The sequence below is a fragment of the Hordeum vulgare genome, chromosome 7H (genome assembly GCF_904849725.1).
Source record: "Hordeum vulgare subsp. vulgare chromosome 7H, MorexV3_pseudomolecules_assembly, whole genome shotgun sequence".
NCBI lineage: Eukaryota > Viridiplantae > Streptophyta > Magnoliopsida > Poales > Poaceae > Hordeum > Hordeum vulgare.
The window spans coordinates 115,071,446-115,091,999 of record NC_058524.1 but is presented as its reverse complement, the minus strand read 5'-3'; positions in this window follow the sequence as shown (position 1 = coordinate 115,091,999).

The following is a 20,554-nucleotide window of genomic DNA, read 5'->3' as shown; positions in this document are numbered from 1 at the left end:
TTGTTTTATTTGTTAACAAAAGCTTCAATTATGTTTTTGTAATCTGAAAGTTTTAATTTGAGTAAATAACAACCTAAATTTTATTTCTGAGTTTTGGTTTTATCATTAGTTGGATTATATATATATATATATATATATATATATATATATATATATATATATATATTGTCTTGAGCATATAAAATCATGCACATTTGTATTATCTTGAAATGTTTGGAGGTTTGCTTGATTTTTATTAATGCTTTTATTCATACTTTGGATTTCCTAAAGGGCAAATATAATTCTATTCGTTCGCTCTCGCCATAGCTGAAATTACCTAACACAACATCTTTTATTTTTATTTCAGTGTGAAGCACACCTCCTTTCTTGTATTTTTCTCGCACCCGAATGGGTCAATCCCACCTTTCTATTTTATGTTCATTTCTTTTCTATCATGGGATAGTACTACCAGAAATTATTTCACAAGAGGAGTCAACCTTAGTTCCAGGGAGGCTCATCACAAACAACATCATTGTAACATATGAATGTCTTCATTTTATGAAAAGAAATAAAGCAAAGTGAACCGTCATTGTGCGCTAAAGTTGGACATGATGAAGGCATATGATATAGTGGAATGGGACTACTTGCAAGCTATCATGCTCAAGCTCGGCTTTACACACAGATGGGTTGATATTGTTATGAGCATGGTAAACACAGTAAAGTTCTCTGTTTTATTTAATGACAAGAGATCGCAGGAGGTTACGCCGTCCCGTGGAATTCTACAGGGAGACCAAATCTCCACATACCTCTTCCTGATAGCAACAGAGGGTCTTTCATGCCTTTTAAAATCCATAGACGAGTCATCAAACATAAGTGGGGTAAGGGTGGCGGCTACGACACCATCAATCAACCATTTATTATTCGCAGATGACAGCCTGTTGTTCTTCAAGGCAAGTGGAGAGGGGGCTAATGAGGTGAGCCATCTGGACAACGTATAAATCATGATAAATCTTCTATATTCTTTAGTAAGGGTTGTCCGAAAAATGTGAGGGGGGAGTCAAAGTCATACTGAATGTTCCAAATGAAACATTGAATGTTAAATATTTGGGAATGCCATCTGATGTGGGAGCATAAAAATCGGGCCTTCAAGGTACCTCATGGACTATTTATGGAGCAAAGTTCAAGGTTGGAGCGAGAAGTCCTTATCTTCAGCAGGGAAAGAGCTAAAGAGGCATGACACATTCTACAAAGCCTAGAATCACTCAGTGCAAGACTTTTAAACGTTGTATATTGCCCTTCATGCTCATTTCTGAATGCAGAATTGGTAATCATCCAAGCCAGATTTGGATAGCGGTAGTAGAAGGACGTGATGTACTCAAGCACTGATTCATACGAAGAATTGGCAACGGAGCTTCAACTTATATATGGTCACACAATTGGATTCCAAGGGATGTCATGTTACGCCCTTATGGATGTCGGGTAACCGATCCACCTTTGTTTGTCACAGATCTTATTGACCATACATCCGCAAGATGGGACATGAAGCGACTATCAGAGGTGCGTCTACCAATTTATATTCCATCTATTCTTAATATCACAATATGTACAACTGAGGTAGAAGATAGATGGGCGTGACACTTTCATAAAAATGGATGCTGCACTGTGAGATCAGCGTACAAGATGATGATCACTACAAAGTAGAGGCGGGAAGCTTGGATTGATGGTTCGGCGGTTCCTCTTGTACTAGTAGAGATGTGTCATTGTGGAAACTATTATGGAAAACACCAATACCAGGAGAAATACATATGTTCCTGTCGAGAGTAGCGAGACACTCATTGCCAACCGAGGACTTACGGCTCATAGGAATATGTCTATTACTAGCACTTGTGCTCCTTGTGGCGCAACTGACTCTTGGAGACACTCTTTGCTTGAGTGCAATATGGTGAGGTGCCTTTGGGAATTTGTTGATGGTGAGTTGGCGGAGCACTTATGCGAGACAACTGAATCGAGTGCCGAGCAGTGGCTGTTTGCAATGATTGATTCATTATCACATGAGGCATTTGTTAACTTGTGAGTCACCTTATGGGCCATATGGTGGGCACGGTGAAAAGTGATACATGAAGAGGTTTATCAAAGCCCCTCGGCTACACACGAGTTCATTAAAAGGTTTATAGTAGAATTGGATACTACAACACAGAAGGAGGCAGGGGCACCAACTAACACTACTAGGGAAAAACCTAGCAGTAGCGCGGATTATACCCGTATCAGTAGCGCAGGAGCCTTCACTACTGCTACGACGCTACAACTAACTTTTAGAAGTACCGCGGGTTACCCAGCGCTATTGCAACTGGGTTAGCAGTAGCGCGTTTTTATAACCCGCACTATTACTAATCGTGCACTAGCAGTAGCGAGCTTTTAGAAATCGCGCCACTACTAAATGCGCGTATTTATTTCTTATATTTATATTGCATTTACACATGGTTATACATATTAAAATACAACTTCGATAATAATTGTAGAAAAACAACACTTATATTAAAGTGGATGGGTGCAAGTGATCAAGTTGGGTTAGAGAAAAATACGATGTTGCGAATGGCAACATTATATTTTGCTCTAATTCAACTTGGTCACTTGCATCCATCCACTTTAATCGAATATATGTCTAACAACTCATCATCCTCTTAATCATCTAACAACTCATCGTCCTCTTAATCATCTAACAACTAATCATCATCTTGATCATCTAACAACTCATCATCATCTTAATCATACCAAGTTAAAATATCATAAAACAGGAAAACACCACAATAATCATCATCCTAATCGATCATGCCAAGTTAATATATGTCATATAAACCAGGGAAACTTCTCTCTCATAGGACCTAGTCCTCTCTCCTAGGTAAAATGTCATAAAACAGGAAAACACCTAAGTGTCCATGATGAAGCAAAGAGATCCAACGGTCTCCAACTTGTGGCTTGCGATCCTTCTTTAATTCTGTCCATGCTTCAGTTTGGAGTTTTCCTTGTGGTTTGCGCTCAGTCGAGTATTGAAAAACGGAAGGGATGCATGTACGACTTGTAATTGCCATCTCACCTTCACCATGCATCAACGGAGGCAAAAGATCATTTGGTAGTTTCTGTCAAATAACATAATAGTAACCTAGTTAGGAATGCAATTTCATAATAGTAGAATAATTAGCAGTGTAATTAATGTAATAGTACTGTAGTTAGCTACTCTTATCAAGATATTTGCGCGGATGTCAATAGCCCTCAACCTATGCACTAGTGGCATGTATGGTGTATAATTTGGGCGAGCTCCATAATACATGTTGTCCCTAGTAGACATGCAATCATTAACAAAGGTGACAAGAGAATCCTTCTCCTCCCAAGTTAGATGTGACCTAAGTGTAGAGAGTCTTGTCTACTATCTTCCGTGTTTCACTCGAAGAAAGAAAATAAGCGTCAATAAAAAATAAACAAGTTAAGTAGGGACGAACACCAACTATTTTAAAATAAACAATGCATATTACTTAACAAATATGGTTGACGAACTCACATAGAGGTAAAAATGGAAGCATATCGACATCCACCCAAATGTCGATATTACCTTCAATATCATCTTCAGGATGAATATCGAAGGTTATTTCCATATCCTCCTCAAATCCATATGCCTTGCCTAGAGCTTCCCAATTTTAGCAATCAAAATGCGAGTGATTAATTGCATTGTATAGTTTAACCAGAAATATGAAACCATGTTTAGTCCTCACGTGAACTCTCCTCGTCTCCATATTCTCCGTTTATGGAAAACCGAGCTTCTTCAAGACATACCGTCTTGCATGGTAGGGGATGCACTAATCGAATTGTAAAAACAGAAATTACACGTTGAAGCATAGAAACACAAAGCAAAGAAGAAAAAATAGTTGTCATCATTGCCTACCGTAAAAACATCAAAGGTCTCGTCAAGCTTGATGGTGACGAATCTACCATTTTGCAGGTGAGGCATGTCGCATAGATCCCCATCTTCGCCGTAAAAATCACACTCAGGAATCCCCTCGTCGTCACACAACATTTCTCGTTTTCATGATTCAAAGATTAAAAATCGATGAAACTATTGGTGTATATGAAAAATCAGCATGGGTTGAGTTTTGGTCCTCCTCCTTCCCTTTCATACAAAGGTGGACTTTTCACCTTTCCCAACTGCATGGGCATTGAGGGAGTTGTGCGCCTGGCCCAATAAGACCAGGGCGCCTTCCCTCCGCCCATGCAAATCCTTGGGACGTGGTGGAACCCTTGGTGGACTTCCGGAGTCCTCCGGAAGTTTCCAGAACCTTCTAGAAGCTTTCGAGTACAATACCAAAAACCTGAAACCTTTCCGATAACCAAAATATGACTTCCCATACATAAATCTTTACCTCTAGACCATTCCAGAGCTCCTCGCGATGTCCGGGATATCATCTGGGACTCCGAACAATATCCGGTCACCAACACAATAACTCAACTATGTCTATATCGTCACCGAATGTTAAGTGTGCAGATCCTGCGTGTTCGAGAACTATGCAGACATGACCGATACACCTCTACGGTCAATAACCAATAGCGGGACCTGGATGCCCATATTGGTTCCCACACATCATATGAAGATCTATATCGGTCGAACCAACGATTTCAAGGATTTAGTTAATCCATTATGCAGTTCCCTTTGTCCATCGGTATATTACTTGCTCGAGATTCGATAGTTGGTATCTCCATACCTAGTTCAATCTCGTTACAGGCAAGTCTCTTTACTCGTTCTGTAATACAAGATCCCATGACTAACTCCTCAGACACATTGCTTGCAAGTTTGTTGTGATGTTGTATTACCGAGTGGGCCCCGAGATACCTCTCCGTCACACAGAGTGACAAATCCCAGTCTTGATCCATGCCAACTCCACAGAAACCTCCAAAGATACCTGCAGAGCATCTCTATAGTCACCTAGTTACGTTGCGACATTTGATACACACAAGGCATTCCTACGATGTCAGTGAGTTGCATGATCTCATGGTCATAGGAATAGATACATTGACATGCAGAAAGCAATAGCAGTAAACTGGATACAATAAAACGCTATGCTTAAGGTTTAGGTCTTGTCCATCACATCATTATCCTAATGATGTTATCCCGTTATCAAATGACAACTCATGTCTATGGCTAGGAAACCTTAACCATCTTTGATCAATGAGCTAGTACAGTAGAGCCATACTAGGGACACTTTGTTGACTATGTACTGACACATGTATTTGAGTTTCCAATCAATACAATTATAGCATGGATAATAAACGATTATCATGAACAAGGAACTATGATAATAACTACTTTATTATTGCCTCTAAGGCATATTTCCAACAGTATCCCACTTGCACTAGAGTCAATAATCTAGTTACATGGTAATGAATCTAACACCCATAGAGTTCCGGTGTTGATCATGTTTTGCTCGTGGAAGAGGTTTATTCAAAGGATCTGCAACATTCAGATCCATATGTAATTTGCAATTGTTCATGTCCTCCTGCTTGATATAATCGCGGATGGCATTGAAGCGATGCTTTATGTGTCTGGTCCTTTTGTGAAACCTTGGTTCCTTGGCTAGAGCAATGGCACTAGTGTTGTCACAAAACAGGGTCACAGGATCCAGTGCACTGGGCACAACTGCAAGATCCGTCATGAACTGCTTCATCTAGACACCTTCCTTCGCTGCTTCCGAAGCAGCTATGTACTCTGCTTCACATGTAGAATCAGCTACCATGTTTTGCTTGGAACTGCACCAGCTTACCGCTCCACCATTTAGAATAAATACTTATCCGGTTTGAGACTTAGAGTCATCCAAACCTGTGTCAAAGCTAGCATCGACGTAACCCTTTAAGATGAGCTCTTGATGACCTCCATAAACGAGAAACATCTCCCTAGTCCTTTTCAGGTACTTAAGGATATTCTTGACCGTTGTCCAGTGTTCCACTCCTGGATCACTTTGAAACCTTCCGAGCATACTTATTGCAAGGCTGGCATCTGGTCTTCTGCACATCATCGCATACATAATAGAACCTCTGGTTGAAGCATAGGGGATGACATCATCTTCTCTCTATCTTGTGTAGTCGCTGGGCATTGAATCTTACTCAACTTCTGTCACGCCCAAGATGCGACCCTATCCTCAATTTGGCACGAGGGCCTCGTCAGGGATAGAAGCGCATCTCGTCGTGTCGCAAGAGTAAGAGCAGGGTCCGACTACGGACGAAAACAAACGAGAAAAATGAAACGACGTCCATCCTCGCTATCCCAGGCTGCCGGCCTGGAACCCATCCTAGATCGATGAAGAAGAAGAAGAAGCAACTCCAAATGAACAATCAACGCGCTCGCATCAAGTAACCTTTACCTGTACCTGCAACTGGTGTTGTAGTAATTTGTGAGCCACAGGGGACTCAGCAATCTCATTTCCAAAGGTATCAAGACTAGCAAAGCTTAATGGGTGAGGCATGGTTAAGTGGTGAGGTTGCAGCAGCGACTAAGCATATATTTGGTGGCTAAACTTACGAGTACAAGAAGTAAGAGGGGGAAGATCTACGCATAACGGACGTGAACTACTGATGATCAAAAGAATGATCCTGAACACCTACCTACGTCAGACATAACCCCACCGTGTCCTCGATCGGAGAAAGAACTCACGAAAGAGACAGTCACGGTTACGCACACAGTTGGCATGTTTTAATTAAGTTAACTTCTAGTTATCTAGAAGCAGTGTTAAACAAAGTTTCGACGTTGCCACATAACCGCGGGCATGGCTTTCCGAAAAGATTTAACCCTGCAAGGGTGCTCCAACTAGTCCATCATAAATTACCACAAGCCGCATAGAAATCCTCAATCACGAAGCTCGCGATCTCGTTGGATTCCCTAGTGGAAAACCTCAACTCTGAGATTACCCAAAGCATCACCGGAATCCCGATGCACAAGATATCTCGTCAAAGGTAAAACTAATCCAGCAAGGCCGCCCGGCGTGTCGACGATCCCGATAGGAGCCGCGTATCTCGTTCTCAGGACTCGACGGATAAGCGACGCGTACGAGTGCCAAACCTCGAGTTTCCTCGTGGTGGCCCCGCACAGTGCTTTGTTTTGGACCAACACTCATGAGGAGCACTGGCCCGGGGGTTGATTAAATTATCGTCGGGGCTCGGGAAGTCCCTATGAAAATTATTAGGCGATTAGGCAAATGTAGTACCAATGTTGGGCCTTGCCAGACCAGCTTTAATCTAAAACGAATTATCAAGGGGGTCCCCATAACAACCCCGATCGTGTTAGGAGTGCTCAATCATGGAACATAACACCGGTAGCCGGAAACTAAGGGGCAAAGGTGGAACAAAACACCAGGCTAGAAAAGGGCCGATCCTTCCACCTTTTACCAAGTATATAGGTGCATTAAATTAAATAGCATTTAATATGGTGATATAACAAGGAACCCATGTTTTCACATGGAAGCATCTTCACCTGCAACTAGCAACGCTATCAATAGGGTTAAGCAAGCGGTAACATACCAATCAGTGGTTTGCTAGGTTGAAGGTTATCATGGCATTGTCGAGAGGCTGATATTTAACATGTGGTATGTAACGAGACATAAACGACAACATTGAAATAACTAGCATGACAATGATAGTAATGGTATCTGGGGAAATGATCATCTTGCCTGAGATTCCGCTTGGAAGAAGAACATCTCCGAGATGTCGGCGAACCAACGTAGTCGAACGGGTTCTCACACTCCGACACACTTGCGGAACTCTATCGAGACGGAACAAACCGGAAACGAACATCAACACAAATATTCACCACACGATGCACAACATGATGCATAACCTACTATGATGCATGATCAGTTCAATAATGCACGGCATGGCATGGCAATTCACCTCACACAACACTACACATTAAGTGAAGCTCGATATGCAACGGGTTGCATATCGACGAAACTCCACGTTTAATTATTTAATTCACTCCCGTTAATTATCACGGCAATATTACATTGTTGTTATCATGGAAACGGTGAAGCGATGGTCCTACAAGTCATCCTCGACGACTAACACGCGGAACAAAGAACGGAGCTTCGGCACAAGAACATGCAACACAAGATTATATGCCATGAATGCGTTATGCATGCAAGTTACAACATCACGGCAAGAAGGGAAAGAAGCATATGTCGCCACGGCGAGAGAGAGGGAACCATGGCGGCAAATCGGAAACGATGCCACAGCAACGTTCCTATCCCGACAACTCGTCGAGATCTCGTGCCAACGTACTGGGAACGTGTGCTGGAACGGTAAATAAAGATGGGGTGATCCCGATACCGGGTTCCCATGTGTCGGGCACAACATAAGAGGACAACGTGCAACGGGCAACATAAGGTGCAACACACGATACAACTCATACATCACATTCGTTCGTTACACGACACGTTCTCACGGTATATCTTCGACGCGTGCGAATCGCAGGGGTTCGGTCGAAGCGGACGTCGTGGAGGTCGTGGTCGTTGTGGAGGTCGAGGTACTCGGTCTCGTCGACGATAGTCGTACTCTTGGCGTCGGTAGACGAACACGGTTCCGTAGATGGTTCGGGGTCGTCGAGGACGTCGTGGGAGTAGTGGTACTCGTGATCTTGTCAACGGGCCACGGTGGCGGGGATGGTGCACGCAGTCTTCGGCGATGATAGGCGACACAACAGCAACATCGACGGCAGCAACTAACAACATGAACAAAGCGGCATCTAGCACTAGCATACTACATCGGCGGCAGCAGGCAAGCAACAACAACAATCGTCGGCGATGGCAGCAAGCAAGCAACATCAACTAGCTTTGGCGGCAGGCAGGCAATAGCAGCTAACAACAACATGCATCGGCGCAGGCAGCTACAGCTAGCAGTAACAGCACAGGCAGGCAAGCACAGCAAGCAGCAACATAGCAGCGGCTACAGCATGCATCGGCGACGACAGCAAGCACAGCAGCAGTTGCGACAGTAGGCGGCCGCAACAAGTAGCTACAGGCAGGCAACAGCAAAAGGACGGGAGCGGCTGCAACAACAACTTCACGGCAGGCACAGCGGTAGCAACAAAACGTTGACAGCAACAACAATAGCGGCGGCAGGTCGGCACGGGACCGCGGGAGGCGCAGCTGAGGCCGGCGGCGGCGGGGCTGGTGAGCTCGGAACATGGTCGGGCACCGGCAGGGAAGATGGAGGCGTCTCAGGGCGATCAAAAGGAAGGAGGAGGCCGGGGCCATGGCAGGCTCGAGGCGAGCAACCGGCGGGGCGCAGGAGACCTGCACGCGGGGTGGTGGCACAGGGCCGACGTTGGGGCTAGGGCGGTGCACGGGGAGGAGCAGCTCCTTGCGGCAAGCGGCGGGCGGCCATGGCGGCGGCCGCGCGAGCTCGGGCTCTGGCAGGGGCCGCGGCGAGGGAGAACAGCGAGGCGGCACGGCGAGGACCTGGAGGGGCTTGGCACGGGAGGCGAGCATGGCGGGGGGGGCGAGCAGCGAGGGACTCCGATGGATAGGTGGAGCAGCTTAGCTACTGCGGGGTCGAGAGGGGGAGGGGGGTCGGGCTGAGGGAGGAGGCGCTGGGGAGGACGAGAGGGAGAGATGGGATCGGGCTGAGGGATGCTAGGGTTGGAGGGGAGCGTGGTGGGCCTTGGGTCGGCTCGACAGGCTGGGCTCCTCCTCTCATTCCTTTATTTTGGTTTTCCCCCTTCTAAAAACAGGAAACTCAAACAAAATGAAAAAGGTTTTTAACAAAATAGAAAAATGCTTTTGGCTCCTTTGAAAATAATATACCCCAACTATAAAATAGCTTGGGAATTTTTTTAAGAAATAAAAATGAAACCTTTTTTTAAAGAATAAAACAAAACCCTTTTTTGAAGAATAAAAGAAACCTCTTTTATTTAAAGAACAGAATAAAAGCTCTTTAAAAGAGGAATAAAATGAGATGGTTTTAAAATAAAACAAAAGGAGAATTGAAATAAAAACCCAAGGGTTACTCCCACATTTAATAAAAGGGTTTTTATTGAGAAGAAGAAGACGAACCCTTTTAAATAGGGGTTTAAAACGGGAAAATTTAGCAAACCACAAAAACGAAATAAGAGGGGAGAGAGGGGGAACTTCTATCGCTCTACGACTCGACGATCACTCGAAGCACAACACTCCAAACACCACACGCGACAGACGATGCAAGATGCCATGCATGATGCGATGATGCAACTACATGATGATGCAACAAGTAAAAATACCCACACGACGGAAACGGAAAGGAAAAGTGGAATCTTCTGGGCGTCGGTCTCGGGCTGTCACAACTCTCCTACACTACAAGAGGATCTCGCCCCGAGATCCAAGAATGAAAGGGGGAGAGGATGAGAAAGAACAAGAGGTAAAACTTAGTCGCTTCTTTGACAAACGAGTGAAACCAACGATCCTTGAAGGTTGCAAAGAGATGAGGAATGATAAGAAAAATAAGCAAGAATTCACGGAAAATTTCGGCAGCACTTCGGTAGGAAAATGGGACAAAAAAATCGATAAGAAGAGAGAATTAGACAATATTCACAACAAACAACTAAATAGAGCAAGGGAACACCATTATCTTGATAGAACAACAAGATTGACCCAAATGAGCAACATCACAATGCCTCCGGAACAATAGAATAGGAACTAGCTCATACGGAAGAAGAGAATGAAGAGAGAATGACAACTACTAACTCCAATGAACTTGGCAAGCATCCTTGCAAGAAGAATTGGACGGAGTTGTTGGAAAAACAACAACGAAAAGAACAAGATGGTAGTGGGCTTATGAAAATCATCTCAACAAATATGAGGTGACAAACAACCACTAAAGAAACAAGGATAGATTGGGAGAAACAAGATATGAACAAATCTTACACCTAGAGGATACATCGAGAACTTGGAATAATGACAAGCACCATGATAGCAACAACCCATAGGAAAAGCTTTAGGTGACATCCAAACCAAGATAGCTCAATGAAGAAACCACGAGTTGAAATATCTCATGACCATAGAATTGGTGGGTTTAATTATCTCATTCTTGAAAGGAAAACTCTTCGAGGCTCCTACACTAACAAGAATGCTATAATACCACCTCAAAGGATAAAGGAAGAACAATTGCACATATAAATGCAAGAGAAAGGATACTTGAGGTTCTCCAACAAGACTCTTGAAGAACACTTGAGAACGAATTGAAACCTTGATGAACCACCATGAAGGACCACCGTATACAAATGAATGATGCAACGATATGAAGGTAGAAAAGAATAAGATTATGACCTTGCCAAGATTTAGATGAAGCCTCACAAAGAGATACTTAAAAGAACTTGGAACTTCGGAAAAGAAAGATAAGAACACTAGAGAAAAGGAATTGATATCAAGAGCCACTCCGGAAGAAGAATTCAGATTACTATGAACAAGAATAAGAATTATGTTATGCTTATCCTTCATCAAATTTAAATTGTTGACAAGCAACGGATTTAGCATGTGACTTATTCTTCTTGAAAAGATTGAGGAGAGATATGAGCACAAACTAGAAGAATTGTTGCAAGAAACGCCGGTGATAATTGAAATGAATGAGGCAACCATGAATGACTGGAGATACAAGAGAATGAAGAGATCATGAGCCATCTGAGAGAAAACTAGAACAAGGCACCGGATAATCGAGAGACGAACAAAGAGACAACAATGGAGAAGAATTGAGGATAAAAGCTGAAAGCTGAGAACGAAGAATCTTCTAAAATGATGGCCTTCGGAGGAACGAGAAATAAAAAACAACTCAGAGAAGCACCGGATAGCACGAAAGGGATTACTCATGATTGGGAATAATTCAAGACGATGCCAGAAAGCTAAAACGAAGAATCATGAAGATAATGGACCAAGATTGAGAAAAACACTCCTTCGACTGCAAGCTGGGATTGATGACGAGAACAACACCAAGAATTACTGAGACGCTCCGGAATAGCGAAGAATGAAAGGTTGAGCCAAATAAGAGAATTAATTCTAATTGATCCTGCAGAAGGAATATGACTGATGAAATTCATACTTACGACATAGTTGAAAAGAATTAAAGATCTCCGGAAAAGATTACAAGAGCTAAAAGATCCTAGGAAAAACCTGTGGGTTATGGGCCCACTCAAAGAAACCACCGTTGAAACAACTGATTATAAGGAGAGATATTGCACCGGTATAACGAGAACTAGATGAGGTTGGCACCTCGAAATAATGAAAGATCTGAAAACAAGAAACTCTGAGACAACTTCAACACACCGGATAGAAAAGAGAGGAATGAATAAACAAGATAGGCTGACAAGAATTTCCAACATGGGAAAGAATTACAAGGACGAAAAGGATATGATGTACACGAACAATTGAATTAAATTCGCCGGTAAGGATGACAAGAATGAATAAAGATGAACATGAAGCTCCTGAGAATATTCACAATGAATCACCGGATGAGACACGGAAGACAATATAGCGGAAGCACAATGAAATGAATGCGCTTGGATGAAAATTGAATCACCGAAGAAAAGGGTGGGAGGGCGGGAAAAACAAAGACGACTTGCAACACATGAGATGAACTCCGGCATAAAAGAGAGAATGATCTTGCAAAATTAGATAAGATTGAATTCAGTTGAAGAGAAGCACACCGGTTGAAAAGAATTGATATAACAACTCCGGTTGACGAGAATTGATAAGACAATTGATTAAGCAAAAGGATTAGCATTCACATAAAAAAATATGAGAACACCTCTTGGAAAGGTCAGAAATCACCACTTGACATCGAAGTGACACGAATTACCATATTCCAAAAAAACAAAGGATGAGGCTTATGAAACAAGCCAGAACAAACTCATGAGAAAGATTTCGTCCGATATTTTCGTGGACAAAATCGCACGGGCTCGATTTTACAGTAGCCATCAAGTGCAAGGCAGTGCACCCGACATACGAAGCATCCCCGAGTCGTAGCAAGCTACAAGGACTCTTTAAGACACAACGTGTACCGCTGTAAGTCGACCGTGAACAAACGAATCCACTAGATGTCGAACCCCAACCTAACATCATGCATTTGTTGGAAGATTGTCCTATAAGAAACTACTTGAATTCCCACCTACGAATTACCGAAATTTCTGGTCATGCAATCTGGCACACGGATACAAGGAGTAATATCACACAACTCCTATACTAACCCGTCACCTGTATCATATCCGTCAACACACAACCAGAATCTCGGACCTTCATCTACAACAGACCCTCGTGATCACAACGATACAAAGCATGGCAGTACTCCCGAACAATCTGCACCAGTACTGGGGACATCGGGGTTATCTCGCCACTACTAGTATTGAAGCAATTACGAACATCCTTCGTACTGAGATACTAAGAAATCTGAATGATAACGATGTGCTCAAGAATCCCCTGGAGCTCAACTCCCCTGAGACTTAGAGCAGATAGGAGGCACCAAGACAGAACTCCGTCACATCGGCATCATATAGATTCCAAAAATATCCGCATGATGCTAAAAAAATTTGAGTGAGAAGAGGAGTAGAATTAAAATATTACGTCAAGATTCCTCACCAGAGCATAGAAGAGGAGAAAAAAGAATCCTACTCTCTTATATATAACTAGACTCAAAGTAGTTTTTCACTAGACTCGACTCGGCCAAGTTTGATCAATCAAGGGGGCTCCTAGGTCGGTCCTTGCTCTGATACCAACTTGTCACGCCCAAGATGCGACCCTATCCTCAATTTGGCACGAGGGCCTCGTCAGGGATAGAAGCGCTTCTTGTCGTGTCACAAGAATGGATATCATTACAAGTACATGTACTGAAAAGAAGAGATATATATACAAAGTTGGCTTACACTCGCCACAAGCTACATCAGAGTCACTTCAGTACATTACATAATCATCAAGAGTAAGAGCAGGGTCCGACTACGGACGAAAACAAACGAGAAAAATGAAACGACGTCCATCCTCGCTATCCCAGGCTGCCGGCCTGGAACCCATCCTAGATCGTTGAAGAAGAAGAAGAAGAAGCAACTCCAAATGAACAATCAACGCGCTCGCATCAAGTAACCTTTACCTGTACCTGCAACTGGTGTTGTAGTAATTTGTGAGCCACAGGGGACTCAACAATCTCATTTCCAAAGGTATCAAGACTAGCAAAGCTTAATGGGTGAGGCATGGTTAAGTGGTGAGGTTGCAGCAGCGACTAAGCATATATTTGGTGGCTAAACTTACGAGTACAAGAAGTAAGAGGGGGAAGATCTACGCATAACGGACGTGAACTACTGATGATCAAAAGAATGATCCTGAACACCTACCTACGTCAGACATAACCCCACCGTGTCCTCGATCAGAGAAAGAACTCATGAAATAGACAGTCACGGTTACACACACAGTTGGCATGTTTTAATTAAGTTAACTTCAAGTTATCTAGAACCAGTGTTAAACAAAGTTTCGACGTTGCCACATAACCGCGGGCACGGCTTTCCGAAAAGATTTAACCCTTCCGGGGTGCTCCAACTAGTCCATCACAAATTACCACAAGCCGCATAGAAATCCTCAATCACGAAGCTCGCGGTCTCGTTGGATTCCCTAGTGGAAAACCTCAACTCTGAGATTACCCAAAGCATCACCGGAATCCCGATGCACAAGATATCTCGTCAAAGGTAAAACTAATCCAGCAAGGCCGCCCGGCGTGTCGACGATCCCGATAGGAGCCGCGTATCTCATTCTCAGGACACGACGGATAAGCGCGCGTACGAGTGCCAAACCTCGAGTTTCCTCGTGGTGGCCCCGCACAGTGCTCTGTTTTGGACCAACACTCATGAGGAGCACTGGCCCGGGGGTTGATTAAATTATCCTCGGGGCCCTGGAAGTCCCTATGCAATTTTATTAGGTGATTAGGAAAATGTAGTACCAATGTTGGGCCTTGCCAGACCAGCTTTAATCTAAAACGAATTATCAAGGGGGTCCCCATAACAACCCCGATCGTGTTAGGAGCGCTCAATTATGGAACATAACACCGGTAGCCGGAAACTAAGGGGGCAAAGGTGGAACAAAACACCAGGCTAGAAAAGGGCCGAGCCTTCCACCTTTTACCAAGTATATAGGTGCATTAAATTAAATAGCATTTAATATGGTGATATAACAAGGAACCCATGTTTTCAATGGAAGCATCTGCACCTGCAACTAGCAACGCTATCAACAGGGTTAAGCAAGCGGTAACATAGCCAATCAGTGGTTTGCTAGGTTGAACAGGTTGAAGGTTATCATGGCATTGTCGAGAGGCTGATATTTAACATGTGGTAGGCAACGAAACATAAACGACAGCATCAAAATAACTAGCATGGCAATGATAGGAATGGTATCTAGGGAAATGATCATCTTGCCTGAGATTCCACTTGGAAGAAGAACATCTCCGAGATGTCGGCGAACCAACGTAGTCGAACGGGTCCTCACATTTCGACACGCTTGCGGAACTCTATCGAGACGGAACAAACCGGAAACAAACATCAACACAAATATTCACCACACGATGCACAACATGATGGATAACCTACTATGATGCATGATCAGTTCAATAATGCACGGCATGGCATGGCAATTGACCTCACACAACACTACACATTAAGTGAAGCTCGATATGCAACGGGTTGCATATCGACAAAACTCCACGTTTAATTATTTAATTCACTCTCGTTAATTATCACGACAATATTACATTATTGTTATCATGGCAAGGGTGAAGCGATGGTCCTACAAGTCATCCTCGACGGCTAACATGCGGAACAAAGAACGGAGCTTCGGCACAAGAACATGCAGCACAAGATTATATGCCATGAATGCGTTATGCATGCAAGTTACAACATCACGGCAAGAAGGGAAAGAAGCATATGTTGCCACGGCGAGCGAGAGGGAACCATGGCGGCAAATCGGAAACGATGCCACGGCAACGTTCCTATCCCGACAACTCGTCGAGATCTCGTGCCAACGTACTGGGAACGCGTGCTGGAACGGTAAATAAAGATGGGGTGATCCCGATATCGGGTTCCCATGTGTCGGGCACAACATAAGAGGACAACGTGCAACGGGCAACATAAGGTGCAACACACGATACAACTCATACATCACATTCGTTTGTTACACGACACGTTCTCACGGTATACCTTCGACGCGTGCGAATCGGAGGGGTTCGGTCGAAGCGGACGTCGTGGAGGTCGTGGTCGTTGTGGAGGTCGAGGTACTCGGTCTCGTCGACGGTAGTCGTACTCTTGGCGTCGGTAGACGAACACGGTTCCGTAGATGGTTCAGGGTCGTCGAGGACGTCGTGGGAGTAGTGGTACTCGTGATCTTGTCGACGGGCCACGGTGGCGGGGATGGTGCACGCGGTCTTCTGCGACGACAGGCGACACAACAGCAACATCGGCGGCAGCAACTAACAACATCAACAAAGCGGCATCTAGCACTACCATACTATAACGGCGACAGCAGGCAACAACAACAACAATCATCGGCGATGGCATCAAGCAAGCAACATCAACTAGCTTTGGCGGCAGGCAGGCAATAGCAGCTAACAACAACATGCATCGGCGCAGGCAAGCTTCAGCATCTAGCAGGCAGCTACAGCTAGCAGTAAGAACACAGGCAGGCAAGCACAGCAAGCAGCAACATAGCAGCAGCTACAGCATGCGTCGGCGACGACAGCAAGCACAGCAGCAGCTGCGACAGTAGGCGGCAGCAGCAAGTAGCTACAGGCAGGCAACGACAAAAGGACGGGAGCGGCTGCAACAATGTCACGCCCAAGATGCGGCCCTATCCTCAATTTGGCGCGAAGGCCTCGTCAGGGATAGAAGCGCATCTCGTCGTGTCACAAGAATGGATATCGTTACAAGTACATGTACTGAAAAGAAGAGATATATATACAGAGTTGGCTTACACTCGCCACAAGCTACATCAGAGTCACATCAGTACATTACATCATCATCAAGAGTAAGAGCAGGGTCCGACTACGGACGAAAACAAACGAGAAAAAGAAGAACGACGTCCATCCTTGCTATCCCAGGCTGCCGACCTGGAACCCATCCTAGATCGATGAAGAAGAAGAAGAAGAAGCAACTCCAAATGATCAATCAACGTGCTCGCATCAAATAACCTTTACCTGTACCTGCAACTGGTGTTGTAGTAATCTGTGAGCCACAGGGGACTCAGCAATCTCATTTCCAAAGGTATCAAGACTAGCAAAGCTTATTAGGTGGGGCATGGTAAAGTGGTGAGGTTGCAGCAGCGACTAAGCATATGTTTGGTGGCTAACCTACGAGTACAAGAGATACAAGGGGGAAGATCTGCGCAATGCGGACGTGAACTACGGATGATCAAATGAATGATCCTGAACACCTACCTACGCCAGTCATAACCCCACCGTGTCCTCGATCGGAGAAAGAACTCACGAAAGGGACAGTCACGGTTACGCACACAGTTGGCATGTTTGAATTAAGTTAACTTCAAGTTATCTAGAACCAGTGTTAAACAAAGCTTCCACGTTGCCACATAACCGCGGTCACGGCTTTCCGAAAGATTTAACCCTGCAGGGGTGCTCCAACTAGTCCATCACAAATTACGACAAGCCGCATAGAAATCCTCAATCACGAAGCTCGCGATCTCGTCGGATTCCCTAGTGGAAAACCTCAACTCTGAGATTACCCAAAGGATCACCGGAATCCCGATGCACAAGATATCTCGTCAAATGTAAAACTAATCCAGCAAGGCCGCCCGACGTGTCGACGATCCCGATAGGAGTCGCGTACCTCGTTCTCAGGACACGACGGATAAGCGAAGTGTACGAGTGCCAAACCTCGAGTTTCCTCGCGGTGGCCCCGCACAGTGCTCTGTTTTGGACCAACACTCATGAGGCGCACTGGCCCGGGGGTTGATTAAAATAGTCCGCGGGTGCCGGCGGGTCCCTATGCAATTTTATTAGGTGATTAGGCAAATGTAGTACCAATGTTGGGCCTTGCCAGACCAGCTTTAAACTAAAACGAATTATCAAGGGGGTCCCCATAACAACCCCGATCGTGTTAGGAGCGCTCGATTATGGAACATAACACCGGTAGCCGAAAATTAAGGGGGCAAAGGTGGAACAAAACACCAGGCTAGAAAGGCCGAGATTTAACATGTGGTAGGCAACGAGACATAAGCGATAGCATTCGAAATAACTAGCATGTCAATGATAGTAATGGTATATGGGGAAATGATCATCTTGCCTGAGATCCCGCTTGGAAGAAGAGTGCCTCCATGAAGCAGACGAACCGACGTAGTCGAACGGGTCCTCACATCCGACACGCTTGCGGAACTCTATCGAGACGGGGAAACCGGAAACAAGCATCAACACACGATATTCACCACACGATGCACAACACATATGATGCATGAGCTACTGAATACATGCAAGTTACGGCATGACAAATCACACAACCACACACTACACATTAAGTGAAGTTCAATATGCACGAGTTGCATATTGACGAAACTCCACGTTAATTATTTAGTTCACTCCCGGTTATGTACACGGCAATATTAATGTTGTCAAACATGCAAGAGGTGAAGCGGAAATTAAACTACCTATCTAGACATTTTAAATGAGGTCGGAAACGACATATAGCACCTCCGAAACGACCTCACATGTTAATTTACAATTCTGTCCAGATCTGAATTAACACCTTTAGTTAGTTGTTAAGCAGCAAAACAAATAGGTTCACGTGATTCTACGCGTCAAGGCAAGCAATCTACACATAAAGAACATCTCCAACGGAGCTACGGTTCAAAAGATACAAGCACCGCAAGATATGATGACATGAATGCAACATGTGTGCAACGACGGCTACGAGCACTTCAAAACAAACAACCAGCAAGAGAAAATGAAACTACACAAGATTCTAAGCAAGTTTCATGTAGGACACGATCAGATCGGAGCTACGGTTCAACAACTACGAGCAAATCAAGAAGTCACTACAATCTGCCAAAAACAGTCACATAGCATATGCTACGCCCCACAACTACGGCTACACAACTCCGATATGCCCAAGCAATGCATGGCACGGAAGAGGGCAAGAAGCACTACTATGAACAGCTAACAACAACTAGCATGGCAGCAAGGAACACTAGGGAAAGAAGTCACAAAATGGCTTCCCACACACTATTTCAGACTTAGTGAAAATTACACCTCATGAAAGTGCAGTTTTCAGCCTGAAGCAATATTGACAGCAGCAAAACCTATAGCTACAGGACTCCAAATGGCATGAAAATTTACAGCACGCTAGAGAAACACAAGGGGTACAACTAACTCCATTGGACCAACCTCAAAAGAGCTACAGATCACAAGATACAAGAAAGACAAGACAGCAACAAAATATAACAGATTCCAGACTTAGAAATATTTCAGCTCCTCTAAAACAGCACTATTTCTAGCAACTTGAGAGCAAGCAAACAACACCTAAACATGCATTTCTATTGCAACCAAAATACCACGGGCTAAACAAAACATCCAAGATCAACTCCCTAGTTGACAACTCCGCCAAACGACACACGGAATAAATCCTACGAATTAAACAAAAGGGCATCACGGCAAAATATCGCGCGAACTAACTTACTCGAAAGCTAAAACTAATTGCACAGAAAAATCCATGGGATTTTTCTACCCCGGAAACATATAAAATATGTGGGGTTTGCAACACAAAATAACGCCACACAATAATGCGAGATAATCACCTAGATACAGGAAAATAAATTACCGGCAAACCCTACACGCAAAAATACGGGTGACCGCTCTGAAATACATGAAAAAATGATTCATAAAACGTGGACATTTAATCTACGTTATACGGGCAACCCGGTCTTGCACGAAAAATAAATACGGGTCGAAACCTATTAGGACAACACGCTTATCTAGGCAAACAACACGCTAAACAACGTCAAACAAATGTGCAAGTTTTAAATTCGGATTCTACGCGAAAAGTTACACGAGATACATATCGAAATCTTCGCGATCCGACTTACGGATAATATTTTACGGGCATTCTAATATCTATAACTCTGTGAAATTAAATAAATCTGAAACCTAAATTTAAAAAAACTAACGGGCCGAATCTGACTACTAATGGGTCAACAAGCGTGGGCGAAGGATAACCAAATGCCGCTCGGGGCGCCACATAGACGGCTAGGGGCCTTACATTGGTGGGCCATGGCCCGGGTAGAGGCTGGCCTTGCCTCGCGCTGGAGGGGCCTGACTTGGGCCGGCTGTTGGGGGAGGCCGACCGGCCTGGCCTGGGGGCACCCGGTGGAGCAGGCCGGGGCTGCTGGGCCGGTGGTCAACGGCCTGGAGGAGGGGCGGCCTCGTCTCCCTCCCTGCGCACGGGGCACCAGCACCATGGAGGCGACGGCCGATGGCTAGGGTGGCCGGACGAAGCGGGGAGGCGGCGGATCCCGGCGGATCCGGGACGGCCGGACCCATTCCCGCCGGA